The sequence below is a fragment of the Pinus tabuliformis genome, chromosome 7, assembly GCF_031772625.1.
Source record: "Pinus tabuliformis cultivar Carrire ecotype Pingquan chromosome 7, CPIR1, whole genome shotgun sequence".
In the NCBI taxonomy this organism is placed as follows: domain Eukaryota; kingdom Viridiplantae; phylum Streptophyta; class Pinopsida; order Pinales; family Pinaceae; genus Pinus; species Pinus tabuliformis.
The window spans coordinates 1,506,436,195-1,506,450,218 of record NC_142293.1 but is presented as its reverse complement, the minus strand read 5'-3'; positions in this window follow the sequence as shown (position 1 = coordinate 1,506,450,218).

Here is a 14,024-nt window from a genome sequence, read left to right as displayed (position 1 = left end):
GTGCTTTAAATGATCATGCCACTCGTTTTAAATATTATGATTGATTTAATAACATTTGACTAAATCTTACAGGTTCATTGGTTTGACATGCATTTCTTGAATTTTGGAAATGTTGATCAATCTCAATAACAACAAATTTCCATTAATGTTTTTAAATGGAAATTTGATATCTTGTATGGGTGTTGAAGTTATGAAAATTTTACAAGAGAACAAGGTCAACGGCCATTTCCATTCATATTTCATATTTTTCATAGGATTCTTTTGGTACGTTAAATGAAAATCTAGTAAATTAAACTTCTACAACTTAATGTAATGGATATTTGAAATCTTTCTAGCTAGGCGGATAAAATATGTAAGTTAAATTAATTTTTTTCTTATGATTTTTTTGGTGAATTAAATGAAAATCTTGTACATTAAACTTTTACAATTTAATGTAATAGATAATGTAATGGATATTTGAAATCTTTTTAGCTAAGTGGAAAAATATGTAAGTTAAATTAAATTTTTGCAATAGAATTTTAAAAAACTTAAACATGAATTTGTGCATTAGTTTAATTAGATGAAATTTCTCACTAAGAGTCTTCATGTATAGTATGTTCTAAAACATTGTTGATTTTTATATTAAATAACAATTCATAGCACTAAAGAACTTACCAATATATAGTATATGAGGTAGGTGATGTCGCTTATATCATCTACAAGACAATATCATGAATATAAAACACTTGCAAATGAAAATACATTCATCATTGGAATGAAACAAAGAGATAAACAAGCAAGCTCACACTATAATTCTTAATTGTATCCATTCTTTGTCTGTGCTCTCTAATTTTGGATGTTCAGTTACCTTCTAATTATGGAAATAGGGAAATAGTTGAGTTGGTTTTTACACTATAGTTGAGAGAAATGATGTTGACAAATATGGCATAATGAGGGGATGGGAAGGCGCTAATGAAGGTACACTCATTGACTATGCTCTCTAATTTGGGATGTTCCAGTTACTCTCTGATAATGGAAATAGGGAAATAGTGAAATAACGAGGGGATGGGAAGGCACTAATGAAGGTACACTCCTTGAGTATGCCCTCTAATTTGGAATGTTCTAGTTAGCTTCTAGTAATGGAAATAGGGAAATAGTGAAATAGGTGAGATAGTTTTTACACTATAGTTGAGAAATGATGTTAACAAATATGTTATAACAGGGATGGAAAATGAAGGTACTATAACATTGTAGCGCAAAATGCCAACCAATTAAATTAATTACATATCAGAATTGCAAATTGTGAGGAATATTTATTATAGATAAATATTTAATATAGTAGAAATGTTGATGCTACGTTTTATATGGTAGAAGAATTGATGCATATGATATTTCCAAGGATATTGTTTCCACCCTGTAATAAGACTTCAAAATTCATATCTAATAATATATAAGAGAAATAAAGCTTTTTTATTCATTTTAATTACATTAAATAGTATTATTTTACATTTTGCCCATATTTAACATTAGGAAAAGAAAATTTAAAGTAAAGCATTAACTAATAGCAAGTAGCAAGTCAACACTCTCAGCCTTCAGGAGACTAATAAGTTGTGTGAATTACCTCTATAAATATGCCTTTCATTAGAGAGATTTTATTTATGAGGAGATTGCGAAAATGACAAGATTGATATGTTGTATGGCACTTATGCAAGGTATTCATGCAATTATATTTTTCTCCTCACAGGATACTCGATTATATAAATGATGTAACTTTAAAATTGCATTAAAGAAGAGGTATTAAAGATGTTGGATTGAATTTATATGTGTATTGAGTCTTTTTGAAGAAGAGATATTAAAGATGTTGGGTTGAATTTATATGTGTATTGAGTCTTTTTGAACTCATAATAAATGGTTCTACAATGACATTGAAAAAGCCAATTTAAGGAAATGTCGAAACGTTTTATAACAATATCGTAAATAACCAGGAAAATGATAAAGCCGATCTAAGATAATGTTGAAACGTTTTATAACAATATCACAAATAACCAAGAAAAAGTTGAAACGTTTTATAACAATATCACAAATAACCAGGAAAATTAAAAACTTAATTACAAATACAATACAATAATAATAAATTGTAGATAAGTGGGTTGAATGAGTTTTTGGTTACTTTCAAATAATAAATTGTATATTAGTGGGTTTGAGTTTTTGGTTACTTATTTAATAAATTGTATAAGTGGATTGAATGATTTTTTGGTTACTTTTTGTAAGATCCTAAATGTCGAAAATTTTAAAAGATCTAGCACACTTTAGCGTTCTAATCAGAATTGCTAGTAATCAAAAACACTGAACACAACTAGATCTGGAAATGCAACATTTTATTTATATTATTAACTGAAGAAAATAGTACATGCCCCTACAATAATATCGAAGCCCCTACAATGGCATGCACGATTGCTCATCAAAAGAGAAGACAAAGACATTGAAGCATAATCATGGACCCTGGATGGATCCATAAGACAAACTACCCCCAAGGGGTTTACATCCCCGGGATCAAACTGGAATTGGCCAAGCCAAGTTCTCATGAAAACACAATAAGATAGACAAACTCAGAATGATCCCAATGCCTAGCTCCTAATCCCCTTTTATAGGCTTAATGGAATCTCTAGAAAATTTATTTTATTGTTTTCCCTCGAAAAATGAAGGAAAATACCATGGGAAAATACCACGGTAAATACCATGGCTAGATTCCGTCCATTTTGAGCATATCGAGAAAAGGGAATATTGCAAATCTTCCGGCCCAAAGATTGTTTGCCCTCAAGCAATGCACTTCTATTTTCAATAGAAGTATTTGTACATTGATATCTGGATCCCATACAAACCAGTGTGTTATCCCATGCCTCCATGCTAAATGATTATGAATGGATCCTTCGATACTTGGATCCCGTTGTAGCATTTTTTTGGTTTTGATAAGATAGAATATTTGAAAAAATGTTAAGTTAGGATATGGACATAACAATAGTGAATAAAATGTTAGTTTAAAAAATATCTTGATGATGATGTTCATATCAAAGAAAATGTTAGGTTAGCTACTCTACAAAATCAAGGAAAAATGAAAATGTTAGGTAGAAAGAAAACAAATAAACTTTGAAAGTGAGCAAGTCGAAATGCCACTACTCTATTTCTACAAAATAATGATTGTGTGCAACTTGTTTTTAAATGCCACAACCCATGACAGTCAAACTGTTTAATCTTGACTACTTTATGCTTTAAATTTGATGTTATAGTTAGAGAATAAAAATCTGGCCAAACTGTTTAATCTTGGCAAAACAATAATTAGGTAGAGGATAATAAGGGGCTCATCAGTTTAATTTGAGCCCTTGGAGGTTATAAGGGTAGATTTAGATAGTTTTTTTTTTGTTAAATAAAAAAAAAAAGGAAAAGGGTTTGCTAGCTTATTTGCACCCAAAGAAAAAATAATAGAATAAGCAAAGGGTAAGTAGAGAAAGGTTGCAGCGGTTTATTATTGATTGGACAAAATGTATATTTATCATGTTTCTATGCTCATCAGGCAATTATACAAGGCAAATGAAGGTCTATTTGATCAAGTAATTAACTTCTCATGCATCTCCATTCATTCATATATTTATTAATTTCCCCTTCATACAGTTCATAATCATTCATTTCCATAAAAACCTCTTTTCCTATGGTAAAAACCCTTTTTTACCTAGGAAAAGTAAAAACACCATGTAAAATCCCTTTTACTATGAAAAAATCCCTTTTTTAACCATGGAAAATCCATTTTTACATGTAAAATCCTTTTTACATAAAAAACCCATAAAAATATCTTTACCCTAAGTATGAATGCTTATATGAGAAGTTAAATCATTCATTAAAAAGCATTATATTTAGTCGCATTTCCCTTTCCGATCATAAAACATACTAACATTAACTTAATGTAATAAACCCTTAAAATTCCCTTTTCCTGTATAATACAACTCCATTTATTACATATCCCAAAAACCCTTAGTTTTATTAATAAAACTATGTATTCTATACAAATATCGCATTGGTGGGATCATAGAACTCTTTAAACATGCATACACCCCCGCATTGCGATATGCGATGAATGATTCGGACCCGATGCGATATATGGCATAGTTTAATACCACTTCGCATCCGCCCCCATCGCAAAGCCCTGGCTTATAGCATAACCCTCCATTGTTGCGATCCCCGACTACGATATGGAAGCCTGGACCCGACGCTATATATATCACAACTTATTGCAACATCGCATCCGCCTCCATCGCAGTTTCCCGCTAATACCATAACCCTTTCCACATTTCGATATCCGATTGCGATTAGCCTGGACCCGACATAGTTATATGTCATGTTTATTTTCGCGTCGCATCTGCCCATTATCGTATTCTTTTGCGAAGGCTTACCCCCACCTAATTCCGATTACGATATGCGATATATGCCCGGATCCGATATCATTATTGGCCCGAGTTAATAAAATTTCAAGTCCGCATATTGCGTTTTGTGAAGATTTTCTGTGTTAAATCGTTTTTCGATTTAAACAAAGAAATGACCCGAAAAGCCTTCATTTAACACTAATCTCTGTTTTAACCCATAATTAAGATATTCCCGCCATGATTAATCCCCCCGTACTCTTTCCACCACTATTCACCTTCGCCCGATAGTTCAAAAGTTAATTGTTTTGCCTGTTTTAAAAAGGCCATTTTTGCTCTGTTTTGTCTGTTATAAAAAACGCAGCCTCCATTATGCCTCTGCAGCCATTAAAGCCATTGTTTACCCTCTGATATGCCCCAGACTCCTTCCGATAGCTTTTCAAGCTCATCAGAGCCATTGAAGACCTTCAGTCACCTGAGTTTTTCTTAACAGTTTATGTGTTTTGCAAGTAACAAGACTGTTGTTCCAGGTTTATAAAAATAAGCCTGCATAACAGTTGGAAGACAAAATGAGCGATTTACTGTGAAAAACATAGTAAAAACCTCAAATGCGCAGGAAAGTAGAAAGGAGCACAGTAAAGGTCACTCAGCTAGATTAAAGGATATTTACAGAGTTCAAACAATATCAGATAAAAGGTTAAATGAAAACAATCGGTTGGCATGAAGAATGTGAACAACCAAGTAGCTTGAAGGGCGAAAATATCCTACAAAAAGCTAGCACAGCCTGAATAAAGGGGACAACAAGAAGCAATTCAAACAGCTGCCCTTATCTTCTTGCCATGAAGATCTTTATTTTCCTAAAAATCTTAATATGTTTTAGGATCTTTTCCTGAATTTCATTACTGTATAAATAACTCTTTTCTAGAGTTGTAAATGGTTCGGAGTTCAAGATTCATAGTTCATTTCTTCTAAATTCTTGACTGTTAATGCTACTTTGAACCTGGAAGCCACCTTTGAAGGAAGCTTTTGCTGACACTTGATGTACTCAGTGTTTCTGGAACCTTAATACAAATCAGAGGATTCTGAATCTGGTTTTACACAGTTTTGTGTTATCCTGTAAGTTTTTCCAGTTTTCAATCTTTATGTTATTTCTTCATATGCTTATGACTTATAGAGATATCTAGGTAGAAACAATTAGAGTTTCGATTGATTCCTATAAGCTCCTGAATTGATCATCTATTAAGATATTGGATTAATGCAACTGTTTGTGTAGCTAATCCCCTCTAATCAATAAATCACCAGCATCTTGTGTAAGCTTAAGTATACTGCCTTGAATCTTTTGAACGTAGTTCAGAAGGTTTTCCTACTCATGATTGTTTTTTTACAGTCTGGAAATTGTTATAATCATATTTTTTGTTGTCTTCTACTCACCACTATTTTGATCTATATCACTGTGTAAAGTCTTATAGCGACCCTCTGCTGAGATATTAATATACACCAAAGGATTAATTACTTCAATTCTACATCTGTCTTCATTCATTGGTCTTCCAAAACTAAAACCAAAAACCCCAAAAACAAATTATTTTAGATGCTCTGGCATTGGTAGCCTGACCTACTACTATCTCAGAGGTACAACATCAGACTAGCGCCATTGCCGGGGATTCGAATTTCATTAAAGTTTCCCTTGGGACAATGATATTCATTCATTCTTTTCCTTTAAAGGTGATTAAAGGTTTAGAAAGGTTAAAATCATTCACCTTGGCGACTCCACACTCCCAAGCTAGCACCTTATAAACATACCAGATCTCGTTCAGAAGCTGACATAGTTAAACCTCTGTCAGATCCTGAAAGGCTTCTGAGAAAAGCCAGTTCTAAAAGGGGACACCACCGATCATCTTCTTCTTCCTCTTCAGTCCTACAATCTGAAGAAGTAGAATCATTTGACCCCTATAGTAATATCCCATATGATCTTGATTACTCCCATTTATCACCTAGGGTTGCTGAACTTCTAAATAGAGGAGTTGATTTTAAGTCAGCATACCTTATTCATTCATTAGAATCTCATCCAATACCCACACTACCTCCAGGATCACCTAAAATTGAATCTGAGTTGGGTGTCAATCTACCAGAATATAAACCCATAGATTTTATATCCCCTACCACCTATCATTTTCCTTCCATTTTTTATCAACCTGAAGCTTCTTCTTCCAAACAATTTGAGGAGACCTTTTCTATATATTCCAATCCTCTCTTTGAAACAAAAGAAGGTATTCCTTTACAGGTCCCAAAGTTAGTTCTTAGGACTCCTTTGAAGTCTTTCAGGAGATCTCCTCCTTCATCTCCTCCTTCACCTCCAACTAGTTCATCAACTCCTAAATCACCATCTTCTTCCTCTACTTCTTCTTCATCCTCTACATCCACACAAACACCTCATACTCCACCTGGACAACCTCATACACCTCAAGCACCTCATACACCACCTGTTGTCATGGCTTTCCGACCTATTGTACAAGCTAGATATGTTGCCTTAGTCTTACCTAATAACCTTGATGCATTCCCACCTGGATATTTAAAATACCTTCCCAAGTACAATGGAGAAACTGGTCCCTCAACTGAGGACCATCTTCAAGCTTTCCTAGATTTTGCAAACAATATGAATATTGAGCAAGAGAATGTTTATATGAGATTGTTTGTACAGTCACTTGAAGGAAATGTGAGGATTTGGTTTAGGCAGTTACCAGCAGCTACCATTAGAAATTGGGAAGAGCTTACAACCATATTTAAAAATCAATGGGGTGTCAAAAAGGATCCTCTTTACTTCCTCACAGAATTTGAAGAGCTTAAAAGGAACTTCGGTGAACCAGTTTCAGATTTCATCAAGAGATTCAACAAACTCTATCACAAAATGCCTGTTGATTGTAAGCCTCCTGTAGCAGCAGCTAAGTCTAGATTTTCTAAAGCTTTCGATGATGACTTTGTTGTTATGCTACGTGAGAGAACTTCAATAACTCTTGAAGATATGCAAACAAACGCTATAGAAGTAGAAGCAAATAGGGTAGCCTCAACTTCTTTAAAACTTAAGGAAGAAAAGGCCCAAAGAACTCAAATTTGTTCAAGAAGCCTCTAGTTCCTCTAAGACTAAATCCGAAGACTCAAAAATAGATGAAATAACATCTCTTCTTAGAAACCTATCAAATAGGATTTCAAATATTGAGACCCAACCTAGGACCATACAACAAACAGTTGCTAGACCTCAAAACCAAAATCAAAGTTAGTATAAAAGAAACCAACCACTACAAATTCTTTAGAGACCTACCAATGATCAACAGGTTCCTACTCCTCTATTAATAGATGACCAACAATCTGATGATAATATTATGACAATTACTAAATATATTAATATTATGGATTCTTCTTTCAATCAAACAGCCATCATTCCTCTCTCACAATAGAATCAGGTTCAAGAGGATCAAGACGTTGCATAGGTATCTAAATATCATTCTTTTTCTGAGTTTTTAATTGCAAAATTAAATAAGAGGTATGATCTTAGACCTAGACCTGGTCCTGGGAGACCTCCAAAGGAAACTCCAATAATTGAACCATGTACCAAAACTGTTGAAGCTCAAACAACTCTTATTCAGCCATTAGATCAGTCAATTGATACTTCCCAAGCTGGTAAAAACATTTTGACTGCATTTAATGTTGAAAAAGAATTGGAGAGGGTTAAGATCCCAATTCCATTGTCAGAACTTTCTAAAAACCCTGGTTATAAAAGTCAAGTCACTAAATGGATTCAAAATACCTCGGTTGATGCTGAAGGTGATGTCATAAGTCTACAAGATGAAAAACCAGCAGTAGTCTTTGGCCCTAGTTTAGACATGATAGATGAGATAGTGCCTCCTTTCTATGTAACTCTTAAAACAAATGACTCCATGTTATACAATTGTATGCTTGATTCAGGAGCATCACACAACCTTATGCCAAAATCCATCATGGACCATTTGAAACTCGATATCACTAAATCCTACCATGACCTGTACACCTTTGATTCCAAAAGGGTGCCCTGTTTAGGACTGATTAAGGATCTAGTGGTTACCCTTGCCCAAATTCCAGTAAAGAGTGTAGTACTTGATATTGTTGTCATAGATATCCCTCCCAAGTTTGGAATGCTCCTTTCTAGGTCATGTTGTGCCAAACTAGGGGGAACTCTACAGATGGACATGTCATATGCTACTATTCCTGTTTATGGAGGAGAGCAGTTGAGATTATATAGAGAGGTAAGATTTGCACATACTGTTTGTAAGACTGACCAGCCAAGGAACCATCCAATTTATGCAATAGATCAAGACTTTGGTTGTTTTCAGCTCACTTCAAGCCAACATAAAACTCAGGTTAAGATTGAAGAAGTAGTTGAAAGTCCTGAACCAAACCAAACTGATATTTGGAAACTGTTCTTTGATGGCTCTTGCACAAAAGATGGGGTAGGAGCTGGAGTTGTTTTAATTTCACCTGAAAAGGAAAATATAACCCAATCATGTAAATTAGATTTTGAAGTTACTAATAATGTTGTTGAATATGAAGCTTTCCTTTTAGGATTGCAGTTAGCCAAAAGCCTAAAAGTTCAGAACTTAAGTGTTTTTACCGATTCTGAACTTATTGTTAAGCAAGTAAAGAATGTTTGCCAGACCAAGCACCCTAGACTTAGGTCCTATAGAAATGAGGTATGGGATTCAGTGGAAAACTTATTTGATGCTTTTAATTTGACTCACATTCCCAGAGATCAGAACGTTCACGCAGATGCCTTAGCTGTCTCTGCTAGCGCTTTTAAAATTCCTGATCATACTGATGTACTCTATCAGATACAAGTCAAATATAGGCCATCTATCCCAGATAATCTGAAACATTGGCAAATATTTGAAGATGATGAACAATTGAAATCATTTTTGCAGGTAATAGATGATTTTTCATTTCTGCAAATTGATGATGACAGAACTGAAACAAATGAAAACGCAGAAGGGAATGATACTTCAGATTTTAAAGCCCAAATTGCTAATCACGACATTATTCAATTATCAAATAATTTTATTCCAAAGGGACTCATTCCTTTAGAAAAATTATTCAATCAAAATGATGTTTTCCAAAACCCGCAGTCTATTTCTTCAAAAGACGACGTGGAAGATATTAACATTGGAACTGATAAAGATATTAAAAACATCAAATTGTGCGCATCTCTAGACCCAGAAATCAAAGCTCAGTATTTTAAATTACTGCAAAATTATAAGGATGTTTTTGCCTGGACTTACGCTGATTTAAAGACCTATGATACATCGTTAATACAGCACAAGATTCCTCTGAAGCCAGAAGAAAAACCATATCAACAGAAGCTTAGAAGGATAAATCTAGCTCTTCTACCAATTGTAGAAAGAGAGATTAAGAAAATGCTAGATGCCCAGATCATCCTCCCTCTTAGATATTCTAATTGGGTTTCAAATCTAGTTCCTATTAGAAAGAAAAATGGAGAAATAAGACTTTGTGTAGATTTTAGAAATCTGAATAAGGCATCATTAAAGATAATTATCCTTTGCCCAAAATGGATCAGTTATTGCAAATGGTTTCAGGAGCACAAAGACTTTCTATGCTCGATGGTTTTTCAGGCTATAATCAAGTAAATGTTGATACATCAGACAGAGAGAAAACAACTTTTACTACACACTGGGGTACATTCATGTACGCAAGGATGCCATTTGGCTTAACAAACGCTGGAGCAACGTTTCAGAGAGCTATGGACATCGCTTTTATGGGTCAAATAAATAAATTTGTGGTTATTTATCTTGATGACATAACCGTTTTTTCTAAATCTGGTCAGAAACATTTAAAGCACTTGATGAAGGTTTATGATAGGTGTAGAAAATTTGGAATATCATTAAACCCAAAGAAGTCCTTGTTTGTTGTCAAAGAAAGAAAACTGTTGGGCCATATCATTTCAAAGGAGGGAGTAGTAATTGACCCCAAATGAGTATCTGCCATTGAATCATTGACCTTGCCTAGAAACAAGGAGATTCAGGCTTTTCTAGACAAGATTAATTTTTTAAGGAGGTTTATTCCAAATTATGCAGAGATTGTAAAAGACATAACTAACATGCTCCGAAAGGACCATGAAGTCAAATGGACTCCCACTTCTAGGCATGCTTTTGATCAAATAAAAAAGGGAATCTCTGAAGCTCCCACCTTAGCCAGCCCTGATTATACGAAGCCATTTAATATTTTCTCTTTTGCCTCCGAAACAACCCTTGTTGTTGTTTTATTACAGAAAAATGAAGATTCCCATGACCAACCTATAGCCTTTTTCAGCAAGGTTATGAGAGATGTTGAGTTGAAGTATGACATCATTGAGAAGCAAGCCTATGCCCTTATTCAAGCCCTGAAATCATTCAGAATGTATGTCTTACACTCACCTATTACTGCTTATGTCCCAAATAGTGCTGTCAAAATTGTCTTAACCCAACCAGACACTAATGGGAAAAGAGGTAGATGGATCACTCAAATTCTGGTGTTTGATCTAACTATCAAAACCACCAAGCTAGTAAAAAGGTCAAGGATTAGCTAAGCTTCTAGCTGAATCCAACTGCAAAGTACTTGGAATCAATTCTGTTTTGGAAATACAAGGGAAGAATACATAAGAACCTTCTGTCCTTGTAGAAGGGGAGAATCCACAAGAACCTTCCCTTCATCCTAGAAGAAAGAATCCACAAGAACCTTTACCTTCAGAGCAGATCAGTGCTATACACATTGATGAAAAATATTTGTTGTCAAACTGGTATCAAGATATTGTAAATTTCTTGATCAATTTTGAGTGTCCAGCATCGTTCTCCAAAACCCAATGTAAAACTCTTAAGTTAAAATCAGTGAAGTACTACATTATTAATGCAAATTTATACTGGAAAGATCCACTCAACATTTTGTTATTATGTTTAACAGAATCTGACACTGAAGGAATCATTGATCAGTGTCATACAAGATTTTGTGGGGGGCATTATGCTTGGAGAGTTACAGCATACAAGATTCTGAGGGGAAGATTTTATTGGCCCACATTGTTTTTACAAGTAGTGGCAAAGGTAATAGGTTGTGTTCCTTGCCAAATGTTTGCTGGAAAATAGAAATTAGCAGCTCTTACACTCGTTCCATTAATAATTTCGGCTCATTTTTCTCAATGGGGATTAGATTTTATTGGCGAGATTCATCCCACTTCAAGTAATCAGCATTGATGGATCCTCATTGCAACAAATTACTTTACTAAATGGGTGGAAGCAATTCCAGTCAGAAATGCTACTGATGCAATAGTAATTAAGTTTATTGAGGAGAATATCTTAGCTAGATTTGGTTGCCCAACTCAAATTGTCACTGATAATGCAACAACTTTTTCTAGTGTTAAAATGATTGACTTTTGCCAAAAATATCAGATTCTGTTACATCATTCAACTCCATACTACCCTCAAGGTAATGGCCTTGCAGAATCATCAAACAAAAGCTTGGTAAAGGTAATAAAAAAGACTCTAGTTAATCATAAGAAAAGTTGGGATTCACATTTGATTTATGCAGTATGGGAAAACAGAATTACTCCAAAGAGATCAACTGGTAAATCTCCATTTTAATTAGTCTACGGGAAAGATGAAATCTTCCCTACCAATTTGGCTTTCCCTGTTTTACAATTTTTGCAGGATGCAATAGATGAACTTGATGATTTTCTAGAAGAATAAATCAGATTATTGAACTTAATGAGAACAGAGATGAAGTTCAATACAAATTGCAGAAATATCAGAATAAGATGAAGGTCTTGTTTGATAGAAGAGCCAGGGAAAGGGACTTTAAGGAAGGTGATCTAGTTCTAAGATGGGATGCCAGGAGAGAAGAGAAAGGAAAGCATGGAAAATTCGACAATTTATGGTTTGGACCTTTAGTAATTGCTGAAGTGAAGGGTAACAACACTTTTTTGTTGCAGAATGTTGAGGGGCTATATTCTACTTATCCTGTAAATGGAAGGTTTCTCAAACATTACTTTTAGTACCGAAAAGTTGAAATAGTTTTCATTGTAAACACTCCGGTTTTATTTTCCTTTCCAAGATGTCAGTGTGATTTTTCTTACCGCAAAGACTCCATAGCCCGAGGAGAAGGCACATGGATCTGCAAGTTCTTTGCATTCTACAGGAGAAAGCAGTGCCCAGATGGAGCCAATGTTGTAGCATTTTTTGGTTTTGATAAGATAGAATATTTGAAAAAATGTTAAGTTAGGATATGGACATAACAATAGTGAATAAAATGTTAGTTTAAAAAATATCTTGATGATGATGTCCATATCAAAGAAAATGTTAGGTTAGTTACTCTAAAAAATCAAGGCAAAATGAAAATGTTAGGTAGAAAGAAAACAAATAAACTCTGAAAGTGAGCAAGTCTAAATGCCACTACTCTGTTTCTACAAAATAATGGTTGTGTGCAACTTGTTTTTAAATGCCACAACCCATGACAGTCAAACTGTTTAATCTTGACTGTTTCATGCTTTAAATTTGATGTTATAGTTAGAGAATAAAGATCTAGCCAAACTGTTTAATCTTGGCAGATCAGTAGTTAGGTAGAGAATAATAAGGTGCTCATCAGTTTAATCTGAGCCCTTGGAGGTTATAAGGGTAGATTTAGATAGTTTGTTTTTGTTAAATAAGAAGAAAGGAAAAGGGTTTGCTAGCTTAAATGCACCCATTAAGTGAAGAAAAAATGATAGGATAAGCAAAGGGTAAGTAGAGAAAGGTTGCAACAGTTTATTATTGATTGGACAAAATGTATATTTATCATGTTTCTATGCTCATGAGGCAATTATACAAGGCAAATGAAGGTCTACTTGATCAAGTAATTAACTTCCCATTCATCTCCATTCATTCATATATTTACTAATTTCCCCTTCATACAGTTCATAATCATTCATTTCCATAAAAACCCCTTTTCCTATGGTAAAAACCCTTTTTTACCTAGGAAAAGTAAAAACACCATGTAAAATCCCTTTTACTATGAAAAAATCCCTTTTTTCCATTAAAATCCCTTTTTTTTACCATGGAAAATCCCTTTTTTACATGTAAAATCCTTTTTACATAAAAAACCCATAAAAATATATTTACCCTAAGTATAAATGCTTATATGAGAAGTTAAATCATTCATTAAAAAGCATTATACTTAGTTGCATTTCCCTTTCCAATCATAAAACATATTAACATTAACTTAATGTAATAAACCCTTAAAATTCCCCTTTCCCGTATAATATAACTCCATTTATTAAATACCTAAAAACCCTTAGTTTTATTAATAAAACTATGTATTCTATACAAATATCGCATCGGCGGGATCACAAAACCCTTTAAACATGCATACACCCCTGCATTGCGATATGCGATGAATGATCCGGACCCGACGCGATATATGGCATAGTTTAATACCACTTCACATCTGCCCCCATCGCAAAGCCTTGGCTTATAGCATAACCCTCCATTGTTGCGATCCTCGACTGTGATATGGAAACCCGGACTCGACACTATATATATCACAACTTATTGCAACATCGCATCCGCCTCCATCGCAGTTTCCCGCTAA